Source organism: Eptatretus burgeri, chromosome 1 (assembly GCF_056783735.1).
Source record: "Eptatretus burgeri isolate ZD-2024b chromosome 1, Ebu_testis_v1, whole genome shotgun sequence".
NCBI lineage: Eukaryota > Metazoa > Chordata > Myxini > Myxiniformes > Myxinidae > Eptatretus > Eptatretus burgeri.
The window spans coordinates 122,012,203-122,026,115 of record NC_140961.1 but is presented as its reverse complement, the minus strand read 5'-3'; the positions used below and the strand labels follow the sequence as shown (position 1 = coordinate 122,026,115).

General features: G+C 41.5%; 1 pseudogene; it reads left to right on the top strand.

Annotated features, from left to right (window-relative positions):
* Nucleotides 1–7,076: 7,076 nt before the first annotated feature.
* Nucleotides 7,077–8,033, top strand: LOC147035309 (uncharacterized; annotated as a pseudogene).
* The last annotated feature ends 5,880 nt before the right edge of the window (nt 8,034–13,913 follow it).

Here is a 13,913-nt window from a genome sequence, read left to right as displayed (position 1 = left end):
TAAAATCTTTATATGATATGTTTGAACCTGCTTTTGTTAAATTGATTACAGTTGATTTATGATTACTGCAATATTTCGAATGGTGATTTAATCGTTCTTTTGTATGAAAGGAGTTGAGACATCTCTTACAAGGATAGGTTTTACATTTTCTCTTGTATAGTTGTGATTTGGTTAATCTTGATAAATTTTTGATGAAAGCAGAATGTGATTTTTCCTTTGAAGTAAAGTAGAGAAGGTCAATGTGCGTTTCATCATTTTATAGTTGTTTGAAATTTTTAATATCTGAACTTTGTTTGCATCCGTTAATCAATATACATTAACCGAGAGATTTTTCATTTTCTCAAATTTAGGAATATCTCTCAATGACAGTGGAAACTTTAAATCTTTAACATTTAATGTATTCTCGTATTTCTTATAATCTTCAACCCTTTCAGGATTCCATTGTGGACGATGTAAGTGAGCAAGAACTGACCATAGAAAACATTTATTATCTTTGTTTTGAATATTAACAACCGCTTTCTTAAGTTTTATCTCTTTTTGGAAATCAATATAAGAAGAAGCTTGCAGAGGATCTGATTTAAGATGTGAAAATCTAAAAAGAGTATTTTTGTAAGAGCAAATCCACTACCTACGACAGTGTTTTCAACATCTTGTTCTTGTCTCTGGAGTTCATCGTAAACATCACATCTTACAAAATCTTGAAATGTTGAGATAAAGTGAGGGTTTGTACTCATATAGGGAGTAGTTTCATCACCTTCTCTTACCATATTCAAGTTTACTCCCATGTAAAACTTAAAAGATTTCATTTCACTTAATGTGTTATTAATTATAGTTTCAGTACTTTGTTTAACCATATAAACAGCTTCGATGATTGAAGATGGTCCAGGGTCTTGAAAGCGAAACAATCTTATTTGTATATGTCCTATAAATGCCCCATCAGTGTTTTCAATGGAGAATTTAGTGGCACCTTCCCTTTCTTCATTGTTCTTGAGTTTGCGTGATTGAAGGTGTTTATTTCAAAAAAAATTTAAGACTATCATTATCACATCTATCACAATCTTTTGTTTCTTGGTCAAGTGGAGATATTTGCCTGAAAAGATTGAATGTGTGTTCGTTGGTTTTAAGATGTTTTTTTTTATAAACTTTATATTCATGATTACAAACATCGCAGTATGGTGTATTCACCATATTTATATAAAAAAACAAAACTTTGCTTAAAATAAAATTTTCTGGATGAAAATTCCGTTTAATTTATAGGTGAATCTGTGCTGAAAAATTTTTTTATCCTCAAACTTTTTTCACTTAATAAATACAATGTATCAAGACATAAAAGACAAGTTTCAATCAATCTCTTCTTGGTAAAAGATACTGAGAAATATGTCGAGGATGTAAAATTGAATAAAGATAAATATAACAACTATGGATAAAAACAATTATGGTGAATAATATGAGTTCTTCAATTTCCTTCAGTGGAAGGGCTTTTAGTTTATCTGGAAGAACATCAATTAAAGTAGCTCAAACAAAAGTTTCTCCTCTCCTTCTGGCAATATATTCAAAACTAGAAAAAGCAATGAAACAAGAAAAAGTATCAAAAAATAAAAACCTTATGGATGAAGCTTGAGAAAGAAAAGATAAGACCATCTGGAATATGCAAGGAGAAATTTGTATTTTTTTCAACAACCCTAAAGATGTCAATCCTGATGAAATAAAGGATGTTATTATATCAGGTGAAATGACATTTCATTCAATAGTAGTAAAGGACCATTTTAAAATTACCTTTAATATAAAAAAAAAATGTAGTAGTTGAATCTGTCAATGAAAAAAGTATATAGATATATATGGTAATGGTGTTTCTACGAATTAAATATGAGTCATTATTCAACTGAAGATTTTGAAGATTATGAGAGTGATGAAAGTATCTCTGTTGGAACAGAAGACAGTTATGATACCGAGAGTTTGTGTTCAAACGATAGTTATGAAAGTAGTTTTATAGATCGTTATGAAAGCACCAATGAAAGTACCAATGATGATACCGAAGATGAATTTTATTTGAAGTAAACTTTAACTTTATAAATATGAATAGTTTACTAGATTTTGAACCTCTTGAATTTCCTGATTCTCCGCATGACAAATTTGAGAATTGTCCTGCGTGTGAAAGATGGGGATTAAACACAGAGTCAAAAGCCTATAAACAATGTATATTCTGTGATTATCTTCTAATTAATGATCATAAAAAACATAAAAATAGCACCGCAAAGCGGGCGTAACCCCTCAGCCCCTTGACACAAACCAATTTCAAGATGGTGGCCATATTGAAAATCGCAGCATGCCCATTTTCGAAAAGAACCTTCCTGTACTCAACCCCAACATACCCAGCAAAAATGGATTTAATCGGACAAGGCGTCCTCCTCAAACTCGACGGAAACCAATTTCAAGATGGCTGCCATGGAGGCCACATTGAAAATTGCAGCACGCCCATTTTCGAAAGAAACCTTCCTCTATTCAACCCCACCATACCCTGCAAAAATGGATTTAATCGGTCAAGGCGTTCTTCTCGAAATTGACAGAAACCAAAAGTTGACGGACACCCGAATACTGAAGTATGAACTTTGACCTCTGTGACCTTGAAAAATAGGTCAAATCAAAAACCCGGGTTATATATCATGTATCCTCATCGGATATACCTGTGCTAAAAATTTGGCGATGATCCAGCCATTTTTTCAGGAGAAATCGCCATTTCAAGGTTTTCAGTTTTAGCCCCCTGGTGGCCGAGCCGAGAATCAAATTGCACTCATTATAATGATAATTATCGAAAGGATTTATTCCTGAAAGGATATACACCCTGAAAAAATGGATTTATTCGGACAAGGCATTCTCCTCAAAATTAACGGAAACCAATTCAAGATGGCTGCCATGGAGGCCACATTGAAAATCGCAGCGTGCCCATTTTCGAAAGGATGCTCCCTCTACTCAACCCCAACAAACCCTGAAAAAATGGATTTAATCAGACAAGGCGTTCTCGAAATTGACGGAACCCAAAAGTTGACAGACGGACAGACGGACGCCCGGACAGATGGACGGACGGACGGACGCCCGGACGGACGGACGCCCGGACGGACGGACGCCCGGACGGACGGACGCCCGGACGGACGGACACCCAGATAACGCCTGTGATGACAATACCCCTTCGCCCAATTTGGGCTGAGGGGTAAAAAGGAATATAATTCTTTGAGATTTACACCAAAAATGAATTACTTTACAAGTTTGATTCGAGAAATGAATGTAAAGTATAAGGGTGATCATACACCTTTTCTTACAAGAGAGGAGATTGAACAAATGATGACTATGTTTCGTGGATTGATGATTTATATTATTAATGATTGTCATTTTCAGGGAAATATCAACACAAGATATTGTATAAATAAAATAATGGATTAACTTGAAATTAAACATGAACTTAAGATGAAACATAGAGTTTCGAAAAAAGTCAATACAAAATTAAGTAACCTGCTTTCCAAATATATAAATGAATGATTTTTTACCCATTGGGAAAATAAGATAAAATTTAACAACCATAAAAATCTTACAAATTCATTAAGATGTCTCATCGTTGGTTCAAGCGGGTGTGGAAAAACCTGCTTACTTTTAAAGATGCCCCTTACTCCCAACTTTTTAGATTATGATAATTTAATAATTTTCACAAAGTCAAGTTTTCAACTCTCACAAGGTTTTAATGCTGGTCTTCAAAAAGAAGATATAATCGGTTTATTTAAACTTCAAAACAAATGAAATGATTGCAACATTGAAGATATAATTCAACTATTTTGTGATACACAGATATAAAAAGAAACCAAAGCAAATAACTTGTATTCTTAGTGATAAAATGGATGATATACCTTCTAGCCAATATTTGGATAAATCAAAAAAGAACTTCTTTATCTTTGATGATTGTGTGATGAGAGAAACCAAACAGTAATGGATAGCTTCGACAAAAGAGGGACACATTCTTCTTGTAATTGTATTGTTGTGGTTAAGGAAATCCGCAAACCACCATTCAGGTCCGGTAGGTGAGATATCTCTGTAAGTACATGTGTAGTTAGCCCAAACCCGTTGTTTAGAGGGAATAAATGTGATTCATTCGGGCTGTGACCCTTTAAGATAGCCGTTTTTCTGTTCTGTCTTTATTTTGAACCAACCACGTCTCAACCGCCATCACTCAACAACCACCAACCGCAACGCCGCTTCACAACAACAACAACGCCAACAGTCACGACCTTTACCTTCACAACTCGCTCTCGCAAACATCGCATCACCACCATTCCAAGCGTCGCCATGGCCATAAACCACCACAATAAACCCTCCACCACCTTCACCTCTTCTCCTTCTGTGACCATTCCCGCACCACTTGTGAACGCCGAGCGTCAGGCTGTCCTGGCCTCGTGCGGGACGCGCGCTGAGCCGCGGGTGCAAAAAGCGGCCTTTCCGAGGAAAAGTCGAATCAGGAATGATACACACCACTTCCGATCCGTCCAGTCATAAAGCGCGGGGCGATTTGGCCCCGCCTCCAGGCGTGTCGGAGTAGAATCGATATATGCAAATTCGAGGATCAGGGGAGGTTCACGCCCACTCTTCCTCCGTCCAATGGGCGTGCATGGCTCCGCCGCCCGAGCTCATCCTGATCCGGAAATTTGCATATGGGTTCTCCTGCAGCACTATAAAGCGCCGAGCGCGGGGCGAATTCAGTCAGCTTTGTTTTGGGTCGGAAGCAGTTGGAGGCAGTCAGAGTTTTTGGGCTCGGGCGAGTTGGAGAGGTGTGGCGGCGGCGAAGTGTGGCAGTGGCAGAGTGTGGCAGCAGCAGTCAAGACGGGTCTGGAGGAGAGTCAGTCTGTCGGGGTTCGGAGTCTGTCGGGGAGCTGCAGAGAGGGGAAGCCGGGAGCGCGGTCGAGGTCGCAGTGGAGTCGCTCGTCGCGGGACCCAAGCAAGTCAGCTATCCTCTTTCCCCAGAGCATCAACAATTCCCCCCTATTTCCCCCCCCCCAGCGCTGAGATAGTGTGGAAAGGGGTCCCTGTTCCCACCCCATTCCAATCAGTGCCAACGAAACCCATGGAGGAGCTCGGAGTCGGGACACCGCCGCGCATTTGCGGCTCATTTGCGGCATTTGCGGGTAGGCTCCGCCCATCTCGCACCCACAGACCTTGTCTGCCCCCCTTGTCGTTGAGGGTGGCCCTTTTCTTTTGCTTTTGAGTATATGTGCTGTCGGCGCCGTCTGTAAAGTAAAACTGTGTAAGTGTTGCCGTGTGCTCGCGTAGTCGGTAGTAGATCTGCATTGTTGTGTTTCTTTTGCAATTGCTTTTGGTGCATAATTGTTGTAATTGTATATGTGTGCTATCCGTGTGCCGTGGAATAAATGTGCCTTATGTTGAACTGTTTTTCCCGTTTTGCTTCGTCTTTTCTTTAATTGAATCTCCATCTTACTTCACGTAAAGGGTTGGTCGTGGGCTAAATACGCCCGATAATTAATCGGAACCATCGAGGTTGACGATAACACCGCTCGGTTATCCCGATAGTATGGAACGGGTCGCTTAAAGTGGCCCGAGTCCGGAGTCGACCTGCGGCGAGGTGCGATCGCCCGGTCTACCCTCCGTGTGGGTACTTAGGTAGGTCGAATTTGGGGAACAACCCTATCCCACGCGGGGGGGGGGGGCGATTGGCACGATCGTGGTGAGGCTGAAAGGCCCACCCGTGACTAGTTCCCGGCGTTAGTCCGAGTGGGTCACGACAGAATTGTCCATCCGGTGGGCGACGTGCCGCGATTCGAGTTAAGTGTCTGCTCGCACGCCGGCGGGCGCGAATTCGCAACATTATTTATCTTCGTCAATCTTACTTTCAACTAAGCGCCTGGTGTTGGCATAGTGGTTAGGGTAGCGGCTTGGATTCAAAAGGTCCTGAGTTCAAGCCCCGTTGGCCGCTTGAATTAATACACACCAGGAGGTTGACTCAGCCTGTCATCTTTCCAAGGTCGGTGAAGTGAGTACCAGTGTACTGGGCCCGGTGTATGCCCCGGGTAAAATAGGTGTACCATATCCCTGTGTCGTAAGAGGCGACCAGGGTTGTGCCAGGAAGGGCATCCGGCATAAAACCTGTGCCAAATCACGATGCGGATCATACGGATGATCCACTGTGGCGAACTCTAACGGGAGCAGCCAAAAGAAGAAGAAGAAGAATCATACTTTCAACTCCCCCGTCACTCTATAACAAATAATGCTAATACTTTGATTTTATTCAAGCTAAATTCAATAGATATAAACAATTTTTGGAGAGACAATCGTTCTACATCATGTAGTAAAAATGAATTTGGGGATTATAAGAAGCACATGACTGAAAAATATAAATATATTGTTGTGAAACAAGATGAGATATTAAAATATATATTTTTATTTTATAAACAATTACATATATACATGACAACTATTATTATAAATATTGTGGGTAAATCTGCTTTTGGAAAAAACTTTCATAAATCAAGGTTCTTGTATAGTACAAATGAGAATATTGTAAATTTGCTTAAAAAGCACCATGTAGTTTGTATTGTATCAACAACTAGAGCAATAAGACCTGGAGAAGTAGAAGGTGAAGATTAGTACTATATTGCAGTCGAGGAACATGTGCGATTGAGGAATGAAGGCCAATTATTTGAGGAGGTTTCTCTTGGTACAACAAAATATTCACATTGTAAGAGTGAGTTAAAGAAACTAAAATCTGGTGGTCTTGGGATATTAGAAACTAATCCAGAAGGAATGAGATAAATTATTAAACATCTGAGTGGTAATGGGGTTAAGATTTTATCATTCGGTTTTGATGTTGATGAAGAAACTCAATGCAAACGTATGAAAAGCAGAGATACAAATATTCGTGAAGAAGAAATTACAACTCGTATTAATGTTAATGAGGAATTTTATGAAATATTTAAAGAAAATGATTTATTTGAACACATCTACTTTAATGATGAAGAAGAGGAAAATTTTCCTGTTGCCTTTATAATTCTGTGAATGACATTTTCCAATAAATACAGTAAATGGATGTGAAAGGAAGAGCAAGAAGATTTAAGGAGCATCAAGTGTTGGTTTCAACAGTTATAAAACAACAGGAAGACATAAAGAAGAAACGCAGGCAGAAACTAACGGGTGAAGAAGCATTTGAAAGAAAACAAGAGAAATTTTTTAAACCACTTTTACAAACTTCCCAAGAAAAAATTATAGATGCTTCCACAGTTCCCACAATAGAATATACTCCTAAAAAACTTCAAATGTTAAAATATTTCAGTCAAATGATTGAGGAAGAATTAGAGCATGTTGGAGAATTAGAATATGATGGATTATTTCAACAACTGGAAGAGATTAATCATCCCCCTGATTATGTTGCAAAGGCTCTTCAAAACAATGAATATTCAGTGGATTCAAAAACCAAAGTCAGACTCATTCCAACAGAACAACCAGCAATATTTCATCTTGTTCAAGAAAAGGGATTGATATTTAATGCTGAATTAGGGTTCTTGAGTTCTGCTCAACACCCTGTTAAACTAACTCCGAGATTAATGTTTCTTCAAACAAAAGAAGGAAAACAAGGTTCAACTGTGAGGGATGAATCATAGTATTTTGATAAACCATTAGATATGAAAAATAAGGATGATGGAGTATATATTGATCTGCTGGACTCTCTTAATTAAAGCATTAGTCTATCTGGTAAAAGTAGGAAGAATGACAAGGAGAAACACATTATTCAGGCTTTAAGTAGGATTGGTTCAGGTGTTAGTTTTCTTCCAAATGACCCATCACAATCAGTTTATAGACTGTTACTGCTGTTCAGTCGTAAGAAGGCTGGAAAGAACAATTGTTTTAATGAAGCATCAGCCATTTTAGACAAGTCGATGAACATGAAACTAATTAATAAATGCCAATACAAAGATTCGATCTGTGAATCAGGTCAGGTTCGATCTGTGACCTGCTACAGGTACCATGTAAACCTGTACTAACCTGTTCCATGGTCGGGTTGTCGGCGACTAAACCGTCTCCCCCACCAGGTTTTCTGGTGAGGAGGGTGTTTGGATATGGACACCCAGCAGGATTAAAAACAAAACCTGTCAAAGGGCGGAGGAGCTCCTTGTGAGCCAACGGCCATCCATATCTAGTGCCCAACTGTGTCTGCGGACGTCCTCCTGCAGTTGGGTTACTTCTTATTAGGAGGTTGGTGGCAGGATTTGCACTCCAGCCACCGTAAAACGCTTCATTCCGCAAAACGCAAAAACGCAAAAAAATCTGAAAACCCACTCCGTGGGAGTACCTCCTGTGCAGCTTCCCTTCGCAGGGCAGCTCACCGGATGATGGGATTGGGGCAAAGTGTTCGGGAGCCCCAAACTATGATAGGAGGGAAACCACGGGGTAACATCCCTGGGTCAGATTGCGGGAGAGTGTGTCGGAGTGGTGCTGAGGTGTCGTCCACCAGACGGCGGTCTCCTTGGGTTAACCTGAGGCGGTCCCTTCGGGTGGGTGCCTGGAATGTCCTATCCCTAAGAGAGGATGATCACCTGTCTCTGTTATCATCTGAGCTCAAGCGTTTGGACATCGGGATTGCAGCTCTCTCTGAGGTTCGGAGACCGGATTGCGGCGAGATAATGGTGGGTGGTTACACCTACTATTGGTCTGGTCGCTCTGATGGTTACCATACTGAAGGAGTTGCTGTAGCTGTGTCCAATAAGCTGACCCCAATGATAATTGAGGTAACACCGGTCAACGAGCGTATTATGAGATTAAGGATTCGTCACTCCTTAGGTGTCATTTCCCTGGTCTCTATTTATGCTCCGACTGAGGCGAGTGATCTCACCGTGAAGGACACATTCTACGCCACACTCGAGTCTGTGGTTGATCAGTGCCCCAGACGAGATACACTTCTAGTCTTGGGGGATTTCAATGCATCGACTGGAACTGATAGGGATGGTTATGAGGTGTGTGTTGGTCCCCATGGGTCAGGAACTATGAACCAGAATAGCACTAAGTTCCTTGACTTTGCAAGAAGTCATGGACTTAGGGTGGCTGGTTCATGGTTACAGCGGCCGCAAGCTCATCGCTGGACTTGGTATTCCAACGCTGGCGGTGTGGCAAAGGAGATTGACCATGTCCTCATTGACGGTCGTTGGAGGATGATCCAGAACTGCAGGGTCTACCGGAGTGCTCAGTTCCTCAATACTGACCACAGGCTTGTTGTAGCAACTCTAAAGCTGCACCTTAAATCCTGGAGAATGGTACCATCCCAGCCTAGGCTGGATGTTGCCAAGCTCAGGGATGAGAGAGTAGCTGAGGAGTTTGCAAACAGGCTGAGTGGACACTTGGGGGTCTGGGTGCTTTGGGGGATCCTGAAGAGTTGTGGAGCACCTTCAAGACCACCGTCCTTGATGTTGCCGGTGGATGCCTTGGAGTTCACCGCAGGGCAAAGAAGAATTTTGTCTCTCAAGGGACACTGGATACCATTGACCAGAGTCGCAGGGCCAGGCTGAATGGCAGAGCTGAGCTGTTCAGGGAGCTGAGGCGTAAAACTGTACGTGCACTGAGGGTGGACAAGGAGGCCTATGTGCGAGAATTCTGTGAGGGGGTAGAGGCATCACCTGTGGACAGGTGATTCTCGTCCCGCTTACAGGGGAATTCGCGCATTACGTTCATCCAAGCCCATCCCTCGGAGCACTGCAGTTCGAGCAGAGAGTGGGGGCTCTTGACAGAGGAGTCTGAAGTGAAGGCCCGCTGGGCCGGTTACTTTGAGCGGTTGTACCAGGCTGATCCCCCAGCTGTCGAGTTGGACGTCAAGGGTGTTCCAATCCCTGTTGCTGACCCTCGAATCAACTGTGGTCCACCATCGCTTGTGGAAACACGGGCTGCGGTGAACCAGTTGAAACGGGGCAAAGCTCCAGGGATCTGTGGCATCCATGCCGAACTTCTCAAGGCTGGTGGAAATGCTGCACTCGCGTCGTTGCATGCAGTTTTGTGCTCTGCCTGGAACACAGGCATCATCCCAACTGACTGGAAGAGGGGCCTTGTTGTCCCTCTCTGGAAAGGGAAGGGTGATCGCCAAGACTGCAACAACTACCGAGGGGTGACGCTGCTCTCAGTGCCGGGCAAGGTCTTTGCTCGGATAATTCTTGATAGGGTTCGCCACCATCTGCTTGAGCACCAGCGTCCAGAGCAGTCAGGCTTTACACCAAAGAGGTCAACGATTGACCGTATCCTTGCACTTCGTGTCCTCACCGAACGCAGACGAGAGTTTCGGCAGGGGCTGCTTGCAGCCTATGTTGATCTCTGCAAAGCGTTCCGATTCAGTGAATCGGGATGTCCTCTGGAGGATTCTTGGTCTTCGTGGGGTGCCACCAAAACTGATCGATCTGATGTCTGAACTCTACTCTGGTACTGAGAGTGCTGTGAAGTGTGGTGGTACCATCTCTGACTTATTTCCAGTTGTTACTGGAGTTCGTCAGGGGTGTGTACTTGCCCCCACACTTTTCAGCACTTGTATGGACTGGATTTTTGGGAGGATGTCGGAGAGATCAAGTTGCGGTGCATCGTTTGGCAATGTCAAGATCTCGGACCTTGATTTTGCAGATGATGCAGTCATCTTTGCGGAGACTTTAGACATCCTCTTGGGGGCCCTCGAGGTGCTGAATGAGGAGTCGGAGCCGTTGGGATTACGGATTTCTTGGGTCAAAACAAAGATCCAGGCTTTCGGTGACATCTTGGATGCTGCTGTCCTGTCTGTGTCTGTTTGTGGTGAGGATGTTGAGGTCGTGGATAGATTCACTTACCTTGGCAGTGATATTCATGTCTCCGCAGGTTGTGAGCCGGAGGTCAATAGACGTCTGGGTCGGGCCTGGGGAGTCATGGATTCACTGGATCATGGGGTGTGGCGCTGCCGGTCCCTCTGCGGGAGGACGAAAGTCCGAGTCTTCAGGTCCTTGGTACTTCCAGTCTTGCTCTATGGGTGCGAGACTTGGACTTTGACCAAGGATCTGAGACGGAGACTTAATTCCTTTGGTACCAGGTCTCTTCGGAGAATCCTTGGCTATCGCTGGTCGGATTTTGTGTCCAACGAGCGGTTGCTGAGAGAGACTCGGATGAGATTTGTTACCTGCATAGTCCGTGAGCGTCAGCTGCGGCTGTATGGACATGTGGCTCGTTTTCCTGACGCTGATCCTGCTCACCAGATTCTCTCAGCGAGGGAGTCTCATGAGTGGAGGAGGCCAGTGGGCCGACCACGTGCCTCATGGTTGCAGCAGGTTGACCATCATCTCAAGGAGATGGGGATGGGCCTGGCATCTGCCTGGGGGATGGCCAGACGGAGGCCCCTGGAGTACCGGCGGAAAGTGGACGCAGCGACGCGCTGTTCTGGCACATGCTCCCATACCTGACCTGAATACAAAGACATTTTATCCCATAGTAAATAAGATGAGAAGCACAATCCTTCATTTTAATTTCACAACAAGCGACCACACATCTTCATTCCCATACCCAATACACTTGACGTAACAAAAGAACGTGAGGCGTCTTTATTGTCCATGGAAACTTATAATACCTTGTTTAATATCACCGAGAAAAATGACAAGTTTAGTTATAATCCGGGAAGTGGATACAAAACAATAACAGTTTTACCCGGAGCATGTGAGATTTCTCAAATATCTTCCGAAATTGCTCACCTTATGAAAGAACAGGGTGATGAACCAAAAAATATTGTTATAGACATTCAAAAACATACTTCAAAATCAACGATTAAACTTAAAAAGAACTACAATGTTGATTTAACAATTGATAATTCATTTCGAGAGTTATTGGGTTTCTCCTCAAAAAAGATTGAAACCAATGGGATGTTTTACAGTGATAATGTCATTCAAATATCCTCAGGCATAAATTCGGTATTAATTCACTGTGATTTGATTGATGGCGCTTATAATGATGGAATAAGAACAAATACAATATTTTCATTCAGCGTATACTCAACTCCAATTGGTTATAAATTCAATATGGAACCCAAAAATCTGGTTTATCGACCTGTGTCAGGAAAAATCATACACAGAGTAAAGTTTAGGGTAACCGACCAAGATAATTGCATGATTTATTTTAATGGAGAAATTATATCCATCAGAATTCACCGACATGAAGTTTTCCAATAAATAAATATGATGGTTTTTGCGAGGAAACACGAGTTGGGAAAATATAAAATATTTACGGGGGATGGAATGTTCCTTTTCCCATACTACAAAGGTGAAGGTATGAATCTTGGAAGAGGATACTATCAACCGAAGAGACAAAGGGGTGTAGGACATCAATTTAGAAAAAAAGGAGATGGGATAATTGATACTCTAATGGGTATAGGTTCAACTATTCTTAAACATAAAGACCTAATTGGTTCAACTGATTCTGCTGTGGGAAATGTATCGGGTGCTGCAAAGAGTATAAAAGAAACCCAAAAGGAATCTCATAAATTGCAAGCAATGGAAGAAATTAAGAAAGGCAAAACTCAGTTGTCTCCCCAAGAATGACAGAAAATAATTCAAATACCTGGGTCACAGTTTCAAAAGTTTTAACATCTTTTTTCCTAAATAAATACAAGTATGGAAGCAATTGATAGTATCTATGATTTGGATGATACCATTGTCATCTCAACATCTACTAAAAAAAGAAGACTACTTCAAGGTAAATGCCATGACTGGAACAGACTGGAATATAAATGGAACAAAAAGTTTGAAATAAATAATCAACAAACTTATTTAAATCCAGCCGAAAGTTTCTTGTGTAAATTTACATTCACAAAGGCTGCGAATACCACAAATGCTACACACGTAAATGATTTCTTCTGGAAAATGTTTGATCGTGTTTGTTTGTACATTGGAACACAAGAAGTTGAAGCGGTTGATGATGTCTCTGCTACATCTGAAATGATGAAATTTACACGATATTCATTTAGTGATAGAATGGGAAAGGGGGCTGTCAAAGGTTGTATTCCTGATATGGCAACGGGAACAAACACAGACACAGACTCTGGATATCGTCAAAGGAAAGGAATGTATAATGATGCTTCAAAAACAGGTAATAGTTTTACTGTGGCAGTTCTGCTAAAAGGTATATTTGGATTTTGTGGTCATGATAAAGTTCTGTATGGTCTTAAAATTAGATTTCAACTGCAAAGGAATGATAATGAAAATAGATTGCTTTTTGGTGTGGCTAATGCTTTTGCTGATCAGAATAAATTTCTAATTGATGAAATTAGTTGGTATATTAGTGAATATACTCCTAATCTTAAAACAGAAGAGATGTTGAATAGAAGACTTAACTCAAAGAAACCACTCAATGTATCATACCTTAAATGAAGATGCCAACACGTTAAACTGAACCAAACCACTTACTTGTGGAATTTGGGTGTTCTGGAAGGAAAGCCACGATATCTGTGGCTCATTTTAAAAAAAAAGCGGATGGTGATACTGCTTCTGATAAGAATAATGCATTGAGTGATAGTGCTTAGATGAAACAACTTTGTGTTTCTCCAGATGGAACATTTTATCGACGAGACAGATTAGAAATTAATTGGGGAAAAAGTTGATACATATTGCTTGCTTTTGGAAGAAACGGAATTACAGATTTATACAGATAATGGAGTTATGATTAGTCTCACATAATTTTTTTGATAAATAAATGAGCAGTAAAGTTCCAACTGGGCTATATGTTAATCAAATCAATAGTCATAAACTATCATCTTGTATTCAAAATCAAAAGCCTGGTATGATTAACGTTAATACTATTCAGAGAAAAGGAGCAGTAAGAATTTATATTTTGGTCACAAGAGAACAGGTGAAAATCTTGAACGATACTGGCTCACTTAA